The sequence below is a fragment of the Zalophus californianus genome, chromosome 1 (assembly GCF_009762305.2).
Source record: "Zalophus californianus isolate mZalCal1 chromosome 1, mZalCal1.pri.v2, whole genome shotgun sequence".
In the NCBI taxonomy this organism is placed as follows: domain Eukaryota; kingdom Metazoa; phylum Chordata; class Mammalia; order Carnivora; family Otariidae; genus Zalophus; species Zalophus californianus.
Window position 1 is genome coordinate 31,536,166 of NC_045595.1, and position 18,546 is coordinate 31,554,711.

The following is an 18,546-nucleotide window of genomic DNA, read 5'->3' on the forward strand; positions in this document are numbered from 1 at the left end:
GATGTTTTTGTTTATGCTGATGGGAACCACTCTGAACAATGGAAGGAGAAGTCAGAAATCAGATGGCCCTCCTACTGACACACCTCTTTCCAGAGATCAAGATGGGATGCGGGAACACTGGAAAGAGATGGCCTTTGTGGGAGGCAGAAAGGGAATACCTCTGGATGGTAACTGAGGGAAGAGAGGGTGAAATGAAGAGTGTTACATCCTGGTGACTCAGTTCTTTTAAGTACTTCCTCTCTGGGTTCCTGTAATCATACCAAGAGTTTTGCAGGGTGTTAATGCTTGTTGCACCGTGCTTCACATTTCCTGGGTTACAGTCCCTGCTCCATCACTTCTCCACTGACCTTGGGCAAGTTACTTGATACCTTTTAGCCTCCATTTCCTCACAAGTGGGCATGGGTTAGGATAGACTTTCCCCCATAGGGGTTTTAAGGGTGCTTTAATTAATGGAGGGTTTTTCAACCTCAGTGATAATGACATTTGGGGCCAGATAATTCTTTGCTGTGGGGGAATGTCCTGGGCATTGTAGGGTATTTGGCAGCATCTCTGGCCTCTGCACTAGATGCCAGGAGAACCACACGCCCCATTGTGACAACCAAAAATGTCTCCAAACATTGCCAGCATCCCTTTAGGGGCAGAATTGCCCTTAAATATAATATATATAAAAAATACATAATATAAAATATATATAATAATATAAAGACCCTCACTTAGGTCCTGGCATATAGGAATGTTCTTCAGTGTTGGATGCTTATGAGGTACTTGATAAATGTTTGAACAAATGACTGACTGTTGGTGTTACTGGTGTGATGCTGTTGAAAGACTGCTAGCTCCTTCCTTAGAAATCATATTATGGAGGAAATCCCTTGCTGAGATTGTTGTGGTGTTACATTAACTACATTCTTCTGGGTGACTACCAAGAGAAGCACTCCCTTCCTTATCCTGAGTTTCACTGATGTTGCACAGCCACACCTGAGAAGTCCCAGAGTAACTTACTGTATATCCTTGATTCCAAGGTGCCACTTTTTCTTTCTTTCTTTTTTAAAAAAAGATTTTATTTATTTATTTGAGAGAGAGAGCACGCGCTTGTGCGTGTGCACGCCTGTGTGCATGAGTGAGGGGAGGGATGAACAGAGGGAGAGGGAGGAGCAGACTCCCCCTGAGCACGGAGTCTGACCCTGGGGCATAATCCCAGGACCCTGGGATCATGACCTGAGCCTAAAGCAGATGCTTAACTGACTGAGCCACCCAGCTGCCCCACCTCTTTTTCCTTTTAATATTTCTGAAATAAGAGTAGACTATAAAGTTGAAAGATACATTATTTTATTCTTCCGCAAAGGCTGATATTGACACACCCTTGATGGCAGCTTTGAAATGAAGGGAGGTAGTATTTCTGTGAATGTCTCGGCTTTGCAACTGGATTGGAAGCTCTTTATGGGCAAAGGCTGCTTTACCATGCTGTTTTTTCCCAGTACTCAGCACAATGCCACAAACATACAATCTCGAACATTTGAACAGCCTGCACTTTTCACTGTTCTGTGATGATGCCCTTAAACTGCTTTTCATATGGTTTTGGACCTTCACACAGCTCAGGACAAAAAGCAGTGCAGCCTCTCACATGATGTTGGTACCAACAGTGTTTTTTGCAGTAGTCCCCGTTTCGTCATTTCAGCAGTGAGTGTGAGTGGTTATGTGACTGTTTTACTGTATTTTGCTCACAAAAAAGATAAATAGTACAAACTAGTTTTCTGACGCCACTGATAAAAAGAAACGTAGGTCTTGGGGTGCCTGGGTGGCTCAGTCGGTTAAGCATCTGCCTTTGGCTCAGATTATGATCCCAGGGTCCTGGGATTGAGCCCTGCATAGGGCTCCCTGCTCATCGGGGAGTCTGCTTCTCCCTGTCTGTGTGTACGTGTGTGTACACTCTTTCTCAAATAAATAAATCTTAAGAAAAAAAAGAAAGAAACCTAGATCTCAGACTTTTACAGGAGGGTTGCTTCATACATGCTTGTAGCTTCTGCAAATTATACCTTACTATGGCACAAAAGAGAAAAAACAGTGTGGCTAATTTCACTAGTCATTCCATGCATATTGCCCTGAAATGAGCTTGAAAAGGGAGGTGTGAATCAACTAAGATAGAAGTTCCAGGAGGGCAGGATTTCACTCGCAGCTGTATCTTCAGCATCCTGAAAGAGTGTTTTGAACATACTAAGCACACAATTATGAATATTGATTGCTTTTCCTTTATTTGGAGATGCTTGTGGAAACGGAGTCCAAGTGCAAGCATCTCATTGTCTTGTGACTCTGGTGTTGAATTACATGGATATTTTCGTACAGTAAGGCCCCTAAATACAAGCCAGCTATTTCATTTGGTAGGAACAGCCATCTGTTCTAACATCAGAGACACAACTGGCTGTGAGGGACTTACTGGTTGGCCTCCACACGGTGTCCAGGACATTTTTAAGGATGATTTCAACTGATGTTAGAAACTAACCAACCAATTCCTCTCTTAAAATGGAACTCCACTGTTAAGATCAAGACAGATGAAAATCATCAGGCATGCAGAAAACTGTAATATCAATTATAGGTTAGGTGGGCTTAAGCTGGGCTCAGGGGACTGTTGTATTTACCTTGAAGTACTAGACATATATCCCTGGAGACTGTGTTTCAAAGGTGATCCATAATTAGAAATTCTGTGATTTGTGGGGTCGAGTACAGGATCCCAGTAACCTCTTGTTTGACTTTCACATAGGGTTTGGTGTAAGAAAGTAGGGGATTGCTTGTGGTAGGTTCTAGGTAAATTTGTGTTGATAAATTAATCTCCGATTATAATGTAATGAAAGAGGTGAAGGTCTTTCCAGCAATAGAGCTTGATTTGTCTTCATCCATGATTCCACTCAGCCCATATTTTGTCCCTTTGACTGGCTGGTCAGTTTTCAGTCTGTTCCTTTTCTTCCTGATTGCTTATTCATGCTGGAGTGAAGAATGGAAACATCACAGTCTCCTAATAACTTTAATCTGATTTGCAAGCATTCTACAACTCAAACCCATTGAAAGAAAGGCAACAAGCCCCACGATAAGAAATCTCAAGAAGAAGAGTGAAAATGTTCCCACTTTAGCCTAGTGTAATTATTTTTGCTGTTCAGTTGCATAGGCAGGCTGCCAGAAGATAGGGGTACAAATTAATTAACCAACTGTTTGCAGAGATATGGCCATGTCATTACCGATAAGCACAGACGTAAATAAGGCAGTGTGTTGGCTGTTTTTCTGAAATGAGGGAGGACAGAAATATGTTAACTAAAATAAAATAGACCAAAGGCTTACTGGAGTGAAAAGGCTTACTTTGTTAGTTTCCATGTATTAGTACATAAAGTTCTTTTTCCGTGTTGTCTTAAGTGCTTCGTGATATGTTGAATGAGGGGAGAAAGTGTGGATTGTCATGTTAGTCTTTTAAGAATATAGCTGAATGCTTTGTACTTCAATCAAACATACTTAGAACCCGCCCCCACCCACTGAAATCATTTCCAATGTAATTTTTATATACCATAATTTAAGGTAGTTGAGATTTATTAGGTCAGTGGTGGATTTTAAGTAATATGTATAAAGTAATGTATGTGAACAGTTTTGCCCACACAAGTGTCTTAAAGTAAACAGTTTTCACAATGTCAGAAGCTGTGTCAATTCTGCAAGGGTTGGATCTTTGTATTTCTTGTTTACTCTTTCCCAGAGGTGACATTAGTGGGACCCTTAGTGAATACTTGTTGAAGGAGGGAATGAAGCTCTGTAACCAGTGACATGTCATTACATGCTGGTTAAGGACCAGGATCTGGAGTCAACTAGATTTAACCTTTAACCCCAGACCCATCTCTTGCCAGCTGTGCCACCTTGGGTGAGTCACTTAATCCTTCCATGCCTGTTTCCTCATTTGTAAACTTGGGCTAATAATAGTACCTCTACCGCAGGGCTGTTGTGAAGATTACATAACATAAAGCATGTAAAGTACTGAGCACACTGTGTAGCCCAGTGAGTGCTCAATAAATGTGTGACGCAGTGACTATTGTTATCATATTGTATTTTAAATGTTTGACGGTAAGCACTCAGACAGACAAACAACTGAGGAGAAATGGGTGTTTCACTTGAGGCATCGCTCTGAATTGTGGCTCCGCAGGGTGTTATCTGCCAACCACATCTGTTTGCATACGGTTGTGGTAACTGAGCTTTGAGTACCTTGTTCAGGTGTGTTGACCAGTTTGCCCTGGAAGCACAAGGAATGCAGCTGTGCAGTCTAAAGAAGTACAACTGAGATAAGAGAATGTACGAAGCTTTCTGGTGAAGGTATTGCCCATTAGCTCTTAGCGTTTTTGAAGCAGAAATGAGCTAACAGTCAGAACAAACTTGAGATACTTAAATATTTCCCAGTAGTAATAAACTACACCTAATCTGTTTAAACAGAGAAAGCCTTTGTAACATTAGGAGAGATTAGGAGTAGAAGTAATTAACCAGCAGTCAACACTCCTCTTTCTTTCTTCCCTCAGTGTTCCTTATAAGTCTCTCCCCTCCCCATACGCACCCGGAGAGAGCAACTGTACAAGTGAGTTTCCTGCACAAAGGGGAGGACTACCAGAAACGTTTATAGAACTAAAAATGTATGATACTCAGAAAAGTCGGCGTTCAGACCAAAAGAACAATTTGCACTTTGATGACCTAGTCTGATCCAGCTGTCTCCTAGGTCAGACCAAGTGCTGTCAATTAGGAAGCATCTAGTATTTATGGAATGAGTGGAGGCGTGAACGAATCTGATTGATTTGAGCTGTTTTCACAGGCATCAATGAGAACATTAAATTGACATGTGTACGAGTGCAGCAGCATCTTTTTAGACACAAGGGAAGATTTATCTTTATTTTTTTATTGTAATATCTCTTTAAATATAGCTGCCTTTGGGGAAAGCTTTAATTCACTTGAGTGTAAGCAATGAGTAGTTTTCAGGCATTTATGCCTGGTTCTCATCATTCTTGGAAACATATTTTTAATTCCTGGGTGACTTTGAGTTATTGACAGTATTTATGCCTTGCCTGTTGTTTCTGTTTTTTCCATATGGAGGAAACAATGTTTTAAGATTTATAAGACATTTCTCTCAAATCCTCAGGATGAAGGCTTCTTTGGTATCTTTTTGGAAGTCTCAGAGGTACCTAGATTTCAAATGTCTCAAGTGTATGTTCCTCATTCACAGACCTGGCATTCTTCCAGAATTCCTTTTCAGGGACTAGTGCCACCCATCTATCCTGTTCTACAGGAAAGGAGACGTGGCGTCATTCTCTGTATCACCCTGTGTCCAGGCCATTACCAAGTCATGGCAGCCGTTCCTTTTGAATGTCTCAGAATCTTCTGTGTGCCATCACCCAGCCATCCCCAAGTCCAGACTACCCCATGTCTCTCACCTGTACTATTGCAAACAGCTCCTGTCTGGTTTTCTCCCTTCTCCTTTGAACCATGAACCTGCCTTCTCCACACTGCAGTCTAAGCAGTGTTGAAAATAATAATAAACAGTCCGATGATACTCTTGGAGTAAGCACTTCCAAATGGCAGAGTAAGGACCCCTGAAAATCTCTTCCTCCATAAAAATGGTGAGAATGCTGTCAAGAATTGTCAAAATTAACTTTGTCAGCCTTCTGAAAATTAAGACTGGCAGGATCTGTTGAACACAAGAAGGAAAGCTGAATCTCTGTAAATACAGCAAACTCTGCGGAGTTTTAATTCACTCTATTTCAAACCCCACCACCAGCTCCACAGTAACTTTGAAAACCAACTGCCCTACAACTATGATAGCTGTGAAAACCAGCCTAGAAGCCACCGGAAGGGACAGAAGGGGTTTGGAGCTCCCTCAAAGTTCTACTCCCAGGCATTTGTCACTCTTTAAACTGCGTGGTAGCTCCCTAAAAAGTTCCATTCCCAGAACTTTACTTGAGCTGGCTCAGGGTTCACTATGTGTCCTGTTTACTTAAAAAAAAAAAAATCAGTGGCAATTATTGACCATTACAGTTCTCTGAGGTGGTGATACCAATTAAGGCTAACAACAGGCTGACCAACAAACTAAGTGGGAAAAGATGTCAATTGGGAGACCTGAGAAAGCCCTAATCCCTTACCTCTGGCTGACCTTGGGGCTCTAGGCAAGCAGGAAGTGAAGGCTGAAGCAGAGTTGTAAAATGCTTGCTAGAGCATTGAAGGCATGCTCCAACATACACATAGAGCCCCCTCGGCAAGGGCCAGGAGACTCACTGGTGCAACATATTTAAGGAAATCCCTGTCTAATAATTAGCTAACCATACAGAGACTTTTGACCTAACCACACATAACAGAGAATATAGACTACAACAATTAGACCAGGTAAATCACTAAGCAAACAAAGACAGGTGGATGTGATTTCCAGAGTTGCCACATTATATTATTTGTGCAGTCTTCAAGAAAAAATTACAAGAATGGCAAAGAAACAGCAAAATATGGCCCATATGCAGGGGGAGGGGGAAAGCACAAAGTCATGTCAAAGCAAAGCTTTTTTATATATTGTTAAAATTAAGTTGGTTTTATTCAGATTGCATTGTTTGAAGTTGTTAATTGTAATCCCCAGGCCAACCATTCATAAAATAACTTGGGACAAAAAGGTAAAAGAAACAAGGAACTAAAAAGGTATACTAGAGGGGCACCTGGGCGGCTCATTCAGTTAAGTGTGTGATTCTTTGTTTTTAACTCAGGTCATGATCTCAGGGTTGTGAGATTGAGCCTCACATTAGTCTCCGTGCTGGCTGTGGAGACTGCTTCAGGTTCTCTGTCTCCCTGTACCCCTCCCTGCCACTCCCTCTCTTAAAAAAAAAAAAGTATACTAGAATATATCAGTTTAACACAAAAGGAGGTAGTAATGGAGGAACAACAACAAAAGACAATACATTTAGAAAAAAATAGAATCACAGACATAAATCTTATCTTACCAGTAATTACATTAAATGTAAATAGACTAAGTACTAATCAACAGGCAGAAATTGACAGAATGGATTTTTAAAAATCATCTAACAATATGCTATCAACAGGAGACCTACTTTAGTTGAAATATGTTGAAAGTTAATGGAAAAAATATACCATGCAAACGTTAGTCAAAAGAGAACTAAACCAGGGGTGCCTGGCTGACTCAGTGAGAAGAGCATGCAGCTCTTGATCTTGGGGGTTGTGAGTTTGAGCCCCACATTGGGGGTAGAGATTACCGAGAGAGAGAGAGAAAGAATGAACAAACGAATGAACTAGACTGGCTATACAAATATCAGACAAAATAGACTTTAAAAACATCATTAGATACAAAGGAGGACATAATATAATCGTGAATAAGTCAATCCATCAGGAAGAAGTAACATATATTATAAACACACATGTACCTAACAGCAGAGCCTCACAATACATGAAGAAAAAAAACTGATACCAAAAGGAGAAATGGACAATTCAAGAATAATAGTTGGAGATTTTAATAACTTCGTTGCAAGGATGGATACCACAGCTAGGCAGAAAATCAACAAAGATATAGAAGACTTGAAAAACATAAACCACCTAGGCTAACCAACAACAGCAGAATACACATTCTTTTAAAATGTGCATGAAATATTTTCCAGGTTCATATGTAGGTAGACTCAGTAAATGTAAAAAGACTGAAATCATACAAGTACAAAGTAGGATTTCTAACCACAGTGAAGTAAAACTAGAAATTTAACAACAGAAGGAAATCTGGGAAATTCACAAACAGTACCCTCCTAAGTAAGCACTGGGTCACAGAAGAAATCACAAGAGAAATTAGAAAATACTTTTGAAGTTAATAAAAATGAAATACAATGTATCAAAAGTTTTACACTGCTGCTAAAGCAGTACTTAAGGGAAAATTTAAAGCTGTAAACAGCTCTCTTAAAAAGGAAGAATGATCTCAAATCATTCCTCTAACCTTCTACCTTAAGAAACTAGAGAAAGGAGCAAACTAAGCATGAAGCAAGCAGAAGGAAGAAAATAACAAAGGTTAGAGTGTAAATAGATGACCTAGAGAACAGGAAAAAAAAAAAAAAACACCATAAGATAAAATCAGTGACGCCAAAAGCTGGTACTTTGACAAGATCAGAAGGCTTTGATTTTGATAAAATTGGCAAACCTTTAGCTAGATTTCACCATATTATTCCTATTACTAAAATCAGGAATTAGATGACATCAGTACTGACCTTACAGAACGGAAAGGGGTTATAGAGGAATACTGTGAACAACTGTGTGCCAACACATTGGATAACTTAGATGAAATGGACACATTCCTAGAAAGACACTACCAAACTACCATCACTGACTCAAGAAGAATTAGAAGATCCAAATAGACTTAGTACAAGAATTTGAGTTAGTAACTTTAAAACTTGTCACAAGAAAAGCCTGGGTCCAGATGACTTGACTGATGAATTTTACTTATGTATAAAGCATTAACACCCATCCTACACAAACTTTTCTAAAAAACAGGAAAAGGGAGAACACTTCTCAACTCTTTCTGAGACCAGTACCCTGATAACCAAAACCAAAGGCCGAAACTGCAGACTAATATACTCAGTATACATTATATAGTATACATTTATTATATTCTGCAATGCACATATACTCAGCATAAACTTGAGCAATATACATTTGAGCAAGTATGCTCAAGATGCATTTGATAGGTGGACAGATTAAAAAAATCTGAATTATGTTATGAATAATTTCTCCAATATTGGTAATGTTATTCAGCTTTCAGTCCAAATTGTATGATGCTCTATTTTCAGCACATCTCAAACATTTATGTAAACCATCTGAGACTCATGTTAAAATGCAGACTCTGGTTTTGTTGGTCTGGGTCAGGGCCTGAAATTCTGTAATTCTAACCCGGTTCTTGGTGATATGGAAGGTATGGTCCATGGGCCCGTACTTAAGCAGCAGGGGGCTTTGAGGGGTGAGCATAGAGTTGCATGTGCTTTCTTTTTCATTGTGATCATTAAGGTAGAAGATCTATGACCCACCTTTTCTCTGACTTGATGAATCTCAACCAAACTCGACATTTACTCTACTTTCATTGTTTATTAAAAGTCAACCTTCTGGGACATGTTTTTGGTAAGATATTTAAAGACTTTATAAATATGAGCTAATTATGTTTTATAACATCCCCCTAAGGTACTTAGGAAAGATACAGATCTCTAGTTTGCTACATTCATCACAGCCACATGGCTATTGAATAATACTCAACTATACTGTAAAGCAAATAACATGCATAACATGCCAACTGAAGGCTAGCCATTTAATTTCAGCTTTCACGGGTTCATGACTAGTATGTAGAAAGACCGTTGATTTTTATGTGTTGATTTTGTGTGTAGGCTAAATATTGGTGATCCCCTCCAAAATTTATATGTTGAAACCTGATCCCAATGTAAATGATTTTGGAGGCTTGGCCTTTGGGTAGTAATTAGGCCATGAGAATTGGAGACCTCCTGGGATTAGTGCCCTCATAAGAGAGGTTCCAGAGAGCTCCCTAACCCTCTTCATGTGGGGTACACATGGAAAAGAAGACTGTGAGCCAGGAAGCAGGTTCTTACCAGACATGGAATACAGTGGCACCTTAATCTTGGACTTTCCAGCCTTTGGAACTGTGAGAAGTAAGTATTTGTTGTTTATAAGCCACCTACTCTGTGGTATTTTGTTACAGCAGCTAAACAGACTAAAGCAGTTTTGTATCCTGTCATCTTGCTAAACTGGTAAATTCTAGGAGGTTTTCTGTAGGTTCCTGTGATTTTCTACATAGACCGTCAGGGCATCTGCAGATAGGCACAGTTCTATTTCTTCTTTTCCAATCTGTATGTATTTTAATTCCTTTTCTTTCCTTATTTCTCTGACTAGAACTTCCACTATTATGCTCAATAGCAATAGTGAGGGTGAATCAGTCGTTTAAGCATCTGCCTTCGGCTCAGGTTGTGATCCTGGAGTCTCGGGATTGAGCCCCACGTCGGGCTTCCTGCTCAGTGGGGAATCTGCTTTTCCTTCTGTCCCTCCACCTGCTCTTGTGCGCGTGCTCTCTCTCTCTCTCTCTCAAATAAATAAATTAAAAATCTTAAAAAAATAAATAGCAGTGGTGAGAGTGGATATCCTTGCTTTGTTTCTGAGCTTAGGAGGAAAGCATATAATCTTTCTTCATTAAATATGGTATTAGTTGTAGGTGTTTTTTGGTAAATGTTCTTTGTTAAGTTAAAGAAGTCCCCTCTATTCCTAGTTATGTGGAGGTGGTTGTTTATCCTAAATACTTTTTCTGCATCATTTATGATGGTATGATTTTTCTTCTTTAGCCTGTTAATATTATGATTACATTGTTTGATTATGGATTATTTGAAATGTCTTTTTAGTTTCCATGCATTGGGACATTTTCATGTTATCTTTCTCTTATGATTTCTAATTTGATTCCATGGACAGAGAACATACGTGGTATGATTTGAGATCTTCTGAATTTGTTGAGATTTGTTTTGCGGCCCAGGGTATGGTCTATATAAGGCTAATCATTTAAAAACAGAGCCAGGTCAGGAGGCAGTGCTATTCCATAGCACTTAGTTATATGAGAGCCAGGGATTTTCTGCATACAAGATACTGGCAGATGTAGTGTTGCTGTGTTGACTGCCTTTTGAGCAAAAGAAGGAATGGTATTCTCAGTTGAGTCGTTAGTCACGAAATTATAACAACCATAACAATAATGATGGTAAAACTAACAGTACTCTTTATTGAGTCCTTATATACACTCTCCTTACTGTATTTAGAATAGAGTTAAGCATTTTACATGAGTTATCTCATTCAATCCAACAATCCACTGAGATAGATACCATTGTTTTTACCATTTTTCAAATGCAGAACTTGGAGGTCTGGAGGTTAAGTACCTCGCTTGAGGTTACAGTACCAGCGAAGGGGTAGACTCTCTTTTAGCCCACGTCTTACCCATGGGCTACAAGCTTAGCTGAATGGTAGTGTTGCAAATCAGATTCAGTAAGGATGTTGGCAGGCACTTCCAGATTTAGAACACATGGCATTTCAGGCTTGGGTTCTGATTTGAAAGGTCAGAATTTACTGACAGTATTTGGAGTAGCTTAAGGTACACATGAGACAGCCTGTCATGTGTACTGCCCAGTTGGTCACCCTTGTAGCCTGACATGACTTCCCTAATGCAGATTCCCTAGGATTTTGCTATTTGCCTCCTCTCTTCCGTCCCAGGCACTGTATCTCACTTTCGGTACAAGCAGTGCCAACATTAGCACTTGTGACTTTTATCTGTGGAGGGTCACTGTAAGGCTGGCCACTCATAGTGATTCAAAATATTAGGACTGTTTTCTTTGATCTAACTCTTTGGACCTCTGCTGTTTGGTTAATTGCTTTTTGACTTAAAACATGTCATTTTTCTTTTTTTAATCCAATCTTTATTGACTACTTTAGTTCAAACAGGGCCCCAAACCATATATATCTTAGCGGGCTGTTGATTGGCCTTTTTGTCCCTAGTTGGTTCCATTGTTTAACATCTTATGGTCAAAGGAAAGTCTGATTTCCTTTAATTATTGGAGTATAGGATATGAGTTTGGGAGAAGTGTGTGTGGAAGGTAGCAATAAAATTCTGTTTTATCCTTTCCCAATTGAGACATTCAAGCTCATTTAATAGCAATTAAAAACTTTTCTTAGATTATTGATATTACTTTTGATTATCTAGAATTGGGAGTTAGCATTTGAAATAAATTTGGGAGTGACTGTAGTAAAAGCTTAGTCTTGCAGACCAGCCTTCCAGGTCTGCCAGGTTATTTAGAAGTGTTTCAGACATTGACGGGGCTGAGCGTCCTTGTATCTAAGGAAACCTTTGAGGAGCAATGAGAGCAGACCATCCAGAGGTAGATTAAGCAGTCTGCTCTCTGATAGGATGCCTTGGTTGACTCCCATTAAACAAGGCAGAAGAGCAGAGACATCTTGAGAGAGGTAGGGAGGGCACTGAGTAATGGAGAGGCTTGTGTACTGAGGTGGAGAAGAGCATGTACTTTTGAAAGCCACCTTCAAATCCCAGTTCCTCCATCTACTGACTCTCTGACTTTAGGCAGGTAATCTTCTTGTGCCTTTCTTGCTTTTTTGGTGAAGTGTGGGGATAGTAACCTTGAAAGGCAGGTAGTATTATGAAGATCAAATGACTTAATACTCAGCAGTGTTCTTGGAACGTAGGAAGCATTCAGTAATTGTAAATTTTTATTATTTTTGTCTTACATGTTAATGTTTCTTGGTTTCTTGTTGTGATTTTTGTTCACTGATACATACCCAGTACTCAGAATGGTGTCTAGGCGTAGTAGGGATTCAGTCCATGAATGAATAAATGAATGAATGATGTATATAGAGTACTTGCCATGATACTTGTAAGTACTTAATACATAGTATCATAAGAGGTGCTGGCTATAGATGGCAGAGATTGGAAGCAGTGGCCAGTGTAGCTCACTGACAGTAAAAGTAGAAATAATTAGAATCATGATAGGTAAGGTAGACTTAGCATGTCAGACACTTCTAAGAGCTTTATGTATACTAACTTTATCCTTATAACTACCCATTAAGATAGCTGCTAGCATCATCTCTGATTTATGGATGAACTGAAGCAGGGGAACTTGCCCAAGGTCACACTCCTAGTGAGTGATGATGGCATTAGGATTTAAACTTGGGAAGTCTGATGCAGAGGTCTTTCTCAAATTCTTTTTTTGAGAATCTACTGTGTGCCAGGCACTGTGCTGTGCAGATATGGCACCCACCCTCATGGAGCGTCCATCTTAGGGAAAGAGCCAAAACACAAATAAGAAATAACTAATTGAGTGAAGAGAAGAATTATCTGAAGAGATAGGGGCCTGCTTTAAATGGGGGAAGTCAGGGAAGGTCCTTCTGTTGGAATGTAAGCTGAGACCTGGAGCCAGCCAGGCAAAGCATTCTAGACAGAGGGAACAGAATTAGCAAAGGCTCTGAGGTGGGCAGTGATTGGCATGTTGGTGTAATTGTCAAGGAGATGAGAATTCTGGAGTGGAAATTATAGGGTGACTACTATGTCTTGAGGTTGCAGAGGTCAGGCAGGGCCTTCTAAGCATTGGTTTTCATTCTGACTACATTGGAGAACTACTAAGGGGTTAAGTCAGACTAGGTGATATTTTGATTTAAAAACATCACTGGTTGGTGGGGGTGGGGGTTGGAAGAGGTGGAAGGGAACACAGCTACTGTTTAGATCAAAGACCAGAGAGCAGTGATAGGGAAGATGATAAAAAAAAGGCTCACCTTTTAAAGTACTTTGCACTGTTGAAGCATTTTATATTCATTAGTCCCTTCAACAGCCTATGAGGGAGGTGGTTATAATTATCTGACCCATTTATAGGTGAGGAAACTGAGTCAGGGCTAGTAGGTGGCATGAATGGGATTTGAATGCAGCCAGTCTGGCTCCAGAGGCCATGCCTTTAACCACTAGGCTCTATTGTCTTTGCAAACAAGATTCTTCCATCCGTGTCTCCCATGGTCCATGTGCTCACAGTAGCTGTGGTGAGGAAGGAACTGCAGACCCATCTCTGGCCTCCTCCCTTGGCCTCACACTCCACCCACAATCTCCTGTGGGCTTGACAAGGTCCTCTAGAGCTTGTCTTCAGCCAGGTTTCCCCCATTTTCATCGCACGGGCATTTTGTGTCTCGGTCTGTTGCATCAGCCCTTCGGGACCACTGTCCTCAATCTGTTTCCCTGCTGCCGTTACCTAAGTTGATCCACACTCATGCCAGGGTGACATTTTCTATCATGTGGCTTCCTCGCTTTTTGTCTTGGATTCTCCCTGCTTGCAAGGGTATGGCTTAAACTCTGAAGCATGGGCCCTGACCCTCCACAGGGAGAGGGGTGCCAGCAAGCCTCCTCTGCTGGCCCACTGCCTTTCATTGCTTACAGGGAGGAGTGTGTGGTCAGCAGGGAGATTATGAGACCACTTGAGTGTTCAGCTCACATTGTAAAAGAGTCCCTATTTGTGTGTGTATCAGTCTTATGTGATTTTAATTAGTGAGAGCTGGGGCCCTTGCAGCAGACATTGCTAGTATGAATATATTTTTGTGGTTTTGTTTTGTTTTGTTTTTTGCTCATATTTATTGAGTGTTTACTGCATGCTCAGCACTGAGTGCTCCCCATGGATTAGTTCATTTAATCCTCAAAATAACACTTTGAAATATAGGTCCTGTTAACTGTATTTTACCGACGAGGAAACTGAAGTTCAAAGAGGTTAAATGATGTAAAACCATGATCACACAGCCAGTAAGAGGAAAAATAAGGATTTGAATCCAAGTAGTGACTCCACAACTGCTCTTAGTTACTACACTGACATACTAGCAAAAGAGAAATTGCTGATGTGCATATTTGAGAATCAGACCCTGAAACGTGAATTTTTTCCAGAAATGGCCTCCAGGAATGGGATCGATCATGTCTTCAAGGGAAACTTCATCCTTGAATGTGTGTATCACTAAATGGCATACCCAATTCTAGTGGATGACTCTGTCATTAAATGACATAAAGGCACAATTATAACCTTGACTTATGATGGCCCCATAGGGACTTTAATACTTCACTTATTATTCATCAAGTAATATATGACACATATTTATTTGCTGCTTCCTATTGGTCAAGTTAGGCATTGTCAGGCCCTGTCACTAGAGCAGGAAGCCAGACAAATACGGAACTTTTTCTAGTGGGAGGAGATTAAGGTTCACACGGCTAGATGGATTGTTACAGATTGGGCATGGTACATTGTGGCAAGGCTAACTAAGGCAGTGCTCTGGGAACATATAACGGGGTCTGCCTAGCCAAGTCTCCAGGACGGTGACCTCGAGGCTGAGAGTGAACGGAGTAAAGCAACAAGCCAGGTAAAGATGTGGAGAAGGTGGTGGTTGCAGGCAGATGAACCAGTAGATGCCTGGGTGCTGTACAGGAGAGAGCATGATGTGCTCCAGGAACACATCAAAGGCCAGAAGGGCCAGCTGCAAAGAACCAGTGGGGAGAGGGGCAGGTCAAAGCTGTTCGAGGCCTTGTGGGCCAGTTTTTATCCTAGGAGCAACTGGAAGCTATGGAAGAGTTCTAAATGTTGGGAGTCTGCTGTCAGGCAGGACTACAGAGGTGTCTGCTTATACCTTACCATTCATAAGTCATGACTCAGTGAGTGAAGGTCTGCAGTGGGATAATGAATGGTGTGAGTAAGAGCACGGCAGAGAGGGCAGTGGAACTGGTTCTTACTAAATGGTGGGCGTTCCAGGAGGAAGAGGGGAAAGTTTTCCATGCTACAGGAACTGTTCTGGCCAAAAGATAGGATTGTGGGAAGACAAGGCAGGCTCTGAGAAGGCCACGCAGTCTTGAGACTGCAGCAGGTTAGCTTAGACCAAAGAGATGGGAGAAGCCAGAGTGTTAGGGGCCTTGGTCGAGGAGAGGTTGGTCAAGCCCTATTTTGGAGCCTGCAGAGGTCTTCAAGGAGAGGAATAGTGTTAATGCATTCTAGGGCTCTAGCTTTGGCAGTAGGGTGGAGGAGGCTGAAAAGGGAAGAAACTCTGTTTCTGTTAGGAGATCTCTTCTGGTGTGTGGAGGCCACCACCGTGGGTACCGGCAGTGGGATTGGTATGGAGGAGGCAGATTTAGGCAGTGTTTCTTGGGAGAATGTTGGGAGTTGCCTGGGTTTGTGAGCCCCGCGTATCTAGGTGCAAATGTCAACTCTACTTCTTACTAGCTTGTAAGGTCTTAATGTCTGTGTGCCTTAGTTTCCTGAGCACTAGTGTGGGTGCATGACTCCTATCTCACAGGCTGGGGAGGGGGCTGTTGCATGAGCGCTGTCTAAGGTCTTCTAGAGCTTTGCATGTATTGACTTTTTTTTTTTTAAAGACTTTATTTATTAGCGAGAGAGAGAGTGCAAGAGTGCACAAGCAGGGGGGTGGGGCAGAGGGAGAAGAAGAACCCGGCTCCCCGCTGAGCAGGGAGCCCGATGCGGAACTTGATCCCAGGACCCAGGGATCATGACCCGAGCTGAAGGCAGTGGCTTAACCGACTGAGCCACACAGGCGTCCCTGTATTAACTCTCTTAATCTTTCAATCTTGTGAAGTGCCCAGTAAACTCGGTACTGTTTATCATTACCATTTGACACATGAAGAAACTGAAGTTCGAAAAGCTTAAAGACTTGCCTAAGGACACACTGGATTCAAAGTGATAGGGAGTGGTCCTCTCCCTTAGCCACTCTGCTTACAATACCTGTGCTAGAGAGTAACTAGTTGGGGGCGGGGGAGGTGGAGCCATTTGAAGAGAAGACAACCTGAGCCAGACCTGACAGTGTGTGAATGTACTAGGTATCTTATGACGAGAAAGGGCAGAGCCTAGCTGAGAATAGCTTTCTGGGTCTAAGGAGAGAATGGAGGACAGTATGCCTGGAGCAGAGTGGGCCAAGGAGAGAGGAGCAGGGAGGGAATAAGGGAACAGAGAGTGAAAAGGAGGTGGATGAACATCTGGCGGGGCCCTGAGGGCTGTGCTAAGGGCCGAGATTTTATTCCTAGAGGAGTGGAAAGCCACTGGAGAAATGTTAATGGTAGTGATGTGATCTGCTGGAGGACTTAAAAGAATCACTTTGGCAGCCGTGTGGAAGAGATTGTAGACCAGCTGGTAGATGGTCTTCTTCCATAGTCCATCAGAAAGGTGCTGGTGGGAGGCTCTACAGCAGTGGCTTAGATAATGGAGAGAAGTAGACAGAGATTTTAGAGTAGAGCCAAGCAGACATGCTGGTGGCTTGGATGTGATGAGGGAAGGCGGGGGGTCAGAGATGACATTTGGGTTTTTAGTTTGAGTAATCAAGGAGATGAATAGTCATTTACCCAAGAGAGGGAAAGTTTTGCTGGGTGGGAACAGGGCAGGGTGGAAAGTGGAGTTCTCTTGGACAATGCTTATTCCTTTTGAGATGTATATAAGACGTCCAGATGGCAATGTCTAGTAGGCAGTTGGATATATGAGTCTAGACAGAGCTCGGGAGCCATCTGGGCTAGAGACGGAAATGTGGGAGTTGTTGGCATGTAGAAATTGGGGAGCATGGGAGAAGGGAGACACCCAGGGTACTGCAAAGGTGGAATACTTTGCTTACAACACACACGTTCTGTTGTTGGACTCAGTTCTCAAAATGGGAATAGTAGCACCAAAGTGACTGAATACATTCCCTCCTGTTTAGGGTCTGGTTTCAGGCAGAGAGCCTTCATTCTACATTTGCCTGTGGAGGTTCTGCACACGTGCTAGTGTATACATGTGCTTAAACCCAGTCCTTCCTAGTATGCTGGCCTGGGGTCTCCAAAGTACATTGATGGCCTAGATGTGGGTGCTGGGCTACTTGCTAATTGGAAGATTAGAGTGACCTGAATCCTGAAAAAGATTTAGGGCTTACACACAATAAAATCCATTCTTTCAAACTACTTCAGAGTCCAGGGAGCCAGGTACAATTTAAAAACTTTTCATGATTTTGAAGTATATAGGGGTCTAAGTTGTATGTTTACAGTGTATTTTATAAACTTTTAAAAAAATTCAATAGTAACTAATTTTTCTAAACTCTTTCATTTTTTGGTTTACATCAATCTTTACCTCCTTGCATTTGGGCAAGTTTTATATGTTAATTTGCAGGTAGGCTGATTATAAACTTATGCTTTAAAAATATTCAGAAACATACATACTGTCTCTCACAAAAATTTCATTTTCTCTGTTGCCACAACATTCCACATTCTGTTCCTGTTGCTAAGGCCTCTGGAATGTCCCAGTGCAGAAAAAGGATATAGAACTCTTTTTTTTTTTTTTCCTCCCGAAGACATTTTATTTAAATTATTTTGTATCTTTAGCTTACTTCCAAATATGGATATCTGGAAGTAAAGAATTTAGAAAGCTAAAATTAAAGTTGCTTTTGATTTTCATAACTGGAACTCGATTTCTGAGGGTAGCATGAATTGGATTTAAGTGTACCATGTTTCTTTCCACGGGGATACACACACACACACACACACACACACACACACACACACAAATCATATGCACCCAGGAGTGTGATGTGCTGGTGAGATATTAAGAACTGAGCTCACAGAGCACACCTGAGTTTGAGTCCTGGTTATGCTTTCTTGGTGGGTGATAGTAGACAAGTTCGTGTCTCTATCGGTAAAATGAGGATTTTATTGTAGGATAAATCATATAAAAAGTCCTTAGCACAGGCCCTGGTACATAGCAATCTCTCAGTAAAGGCCAACTGTTTGTCCTCATTATTGTCATCATTGATTGCAAATGATCTTAAGTTATTGAGGAAAGTGAAGTTTTTACAGAAGTATAGATTCCTGGTCCCTTACAGAATGACCCCTACCTTCTTATTTTTACTAGTGTTTCTAAATCTCACAAAAGGAAGAAAGGAATCACAGCAAAAAAGAACAGTTTTCTATATAAAGGTTATTGTGGC

The 18,546-nt window shown here is 41.2% G+C and overlaps 1 protein-coding gene across 7 annotated transcripts in view; it reads left to right on the plus strand.

Moving 5' to 3' along the window:
• ATXN7 (ataxin 7) overlaps positions 1 to 18,546 on the plus strand; it is a 137,512-nt gene that overhangs the window by 65,967 nt on the left and 52,999 nt on the right. The window contains exon 1 of one of the 7 annotated variants that reach the window (XM_027583444.2): positions 14,814 to 14,961. The exons of the other annotated variants lie outside the window; for them this stretch is intronic. The gene's annotated coding sequence lies outside the window, so the exon portion shown is untranslated. Of the gene's footprint in view, positions 1 to 14,813; positions 14,962 to 18,546 lie in introns of those variants that run through there. 7 annotated transcript variants of the gene reach the window in all.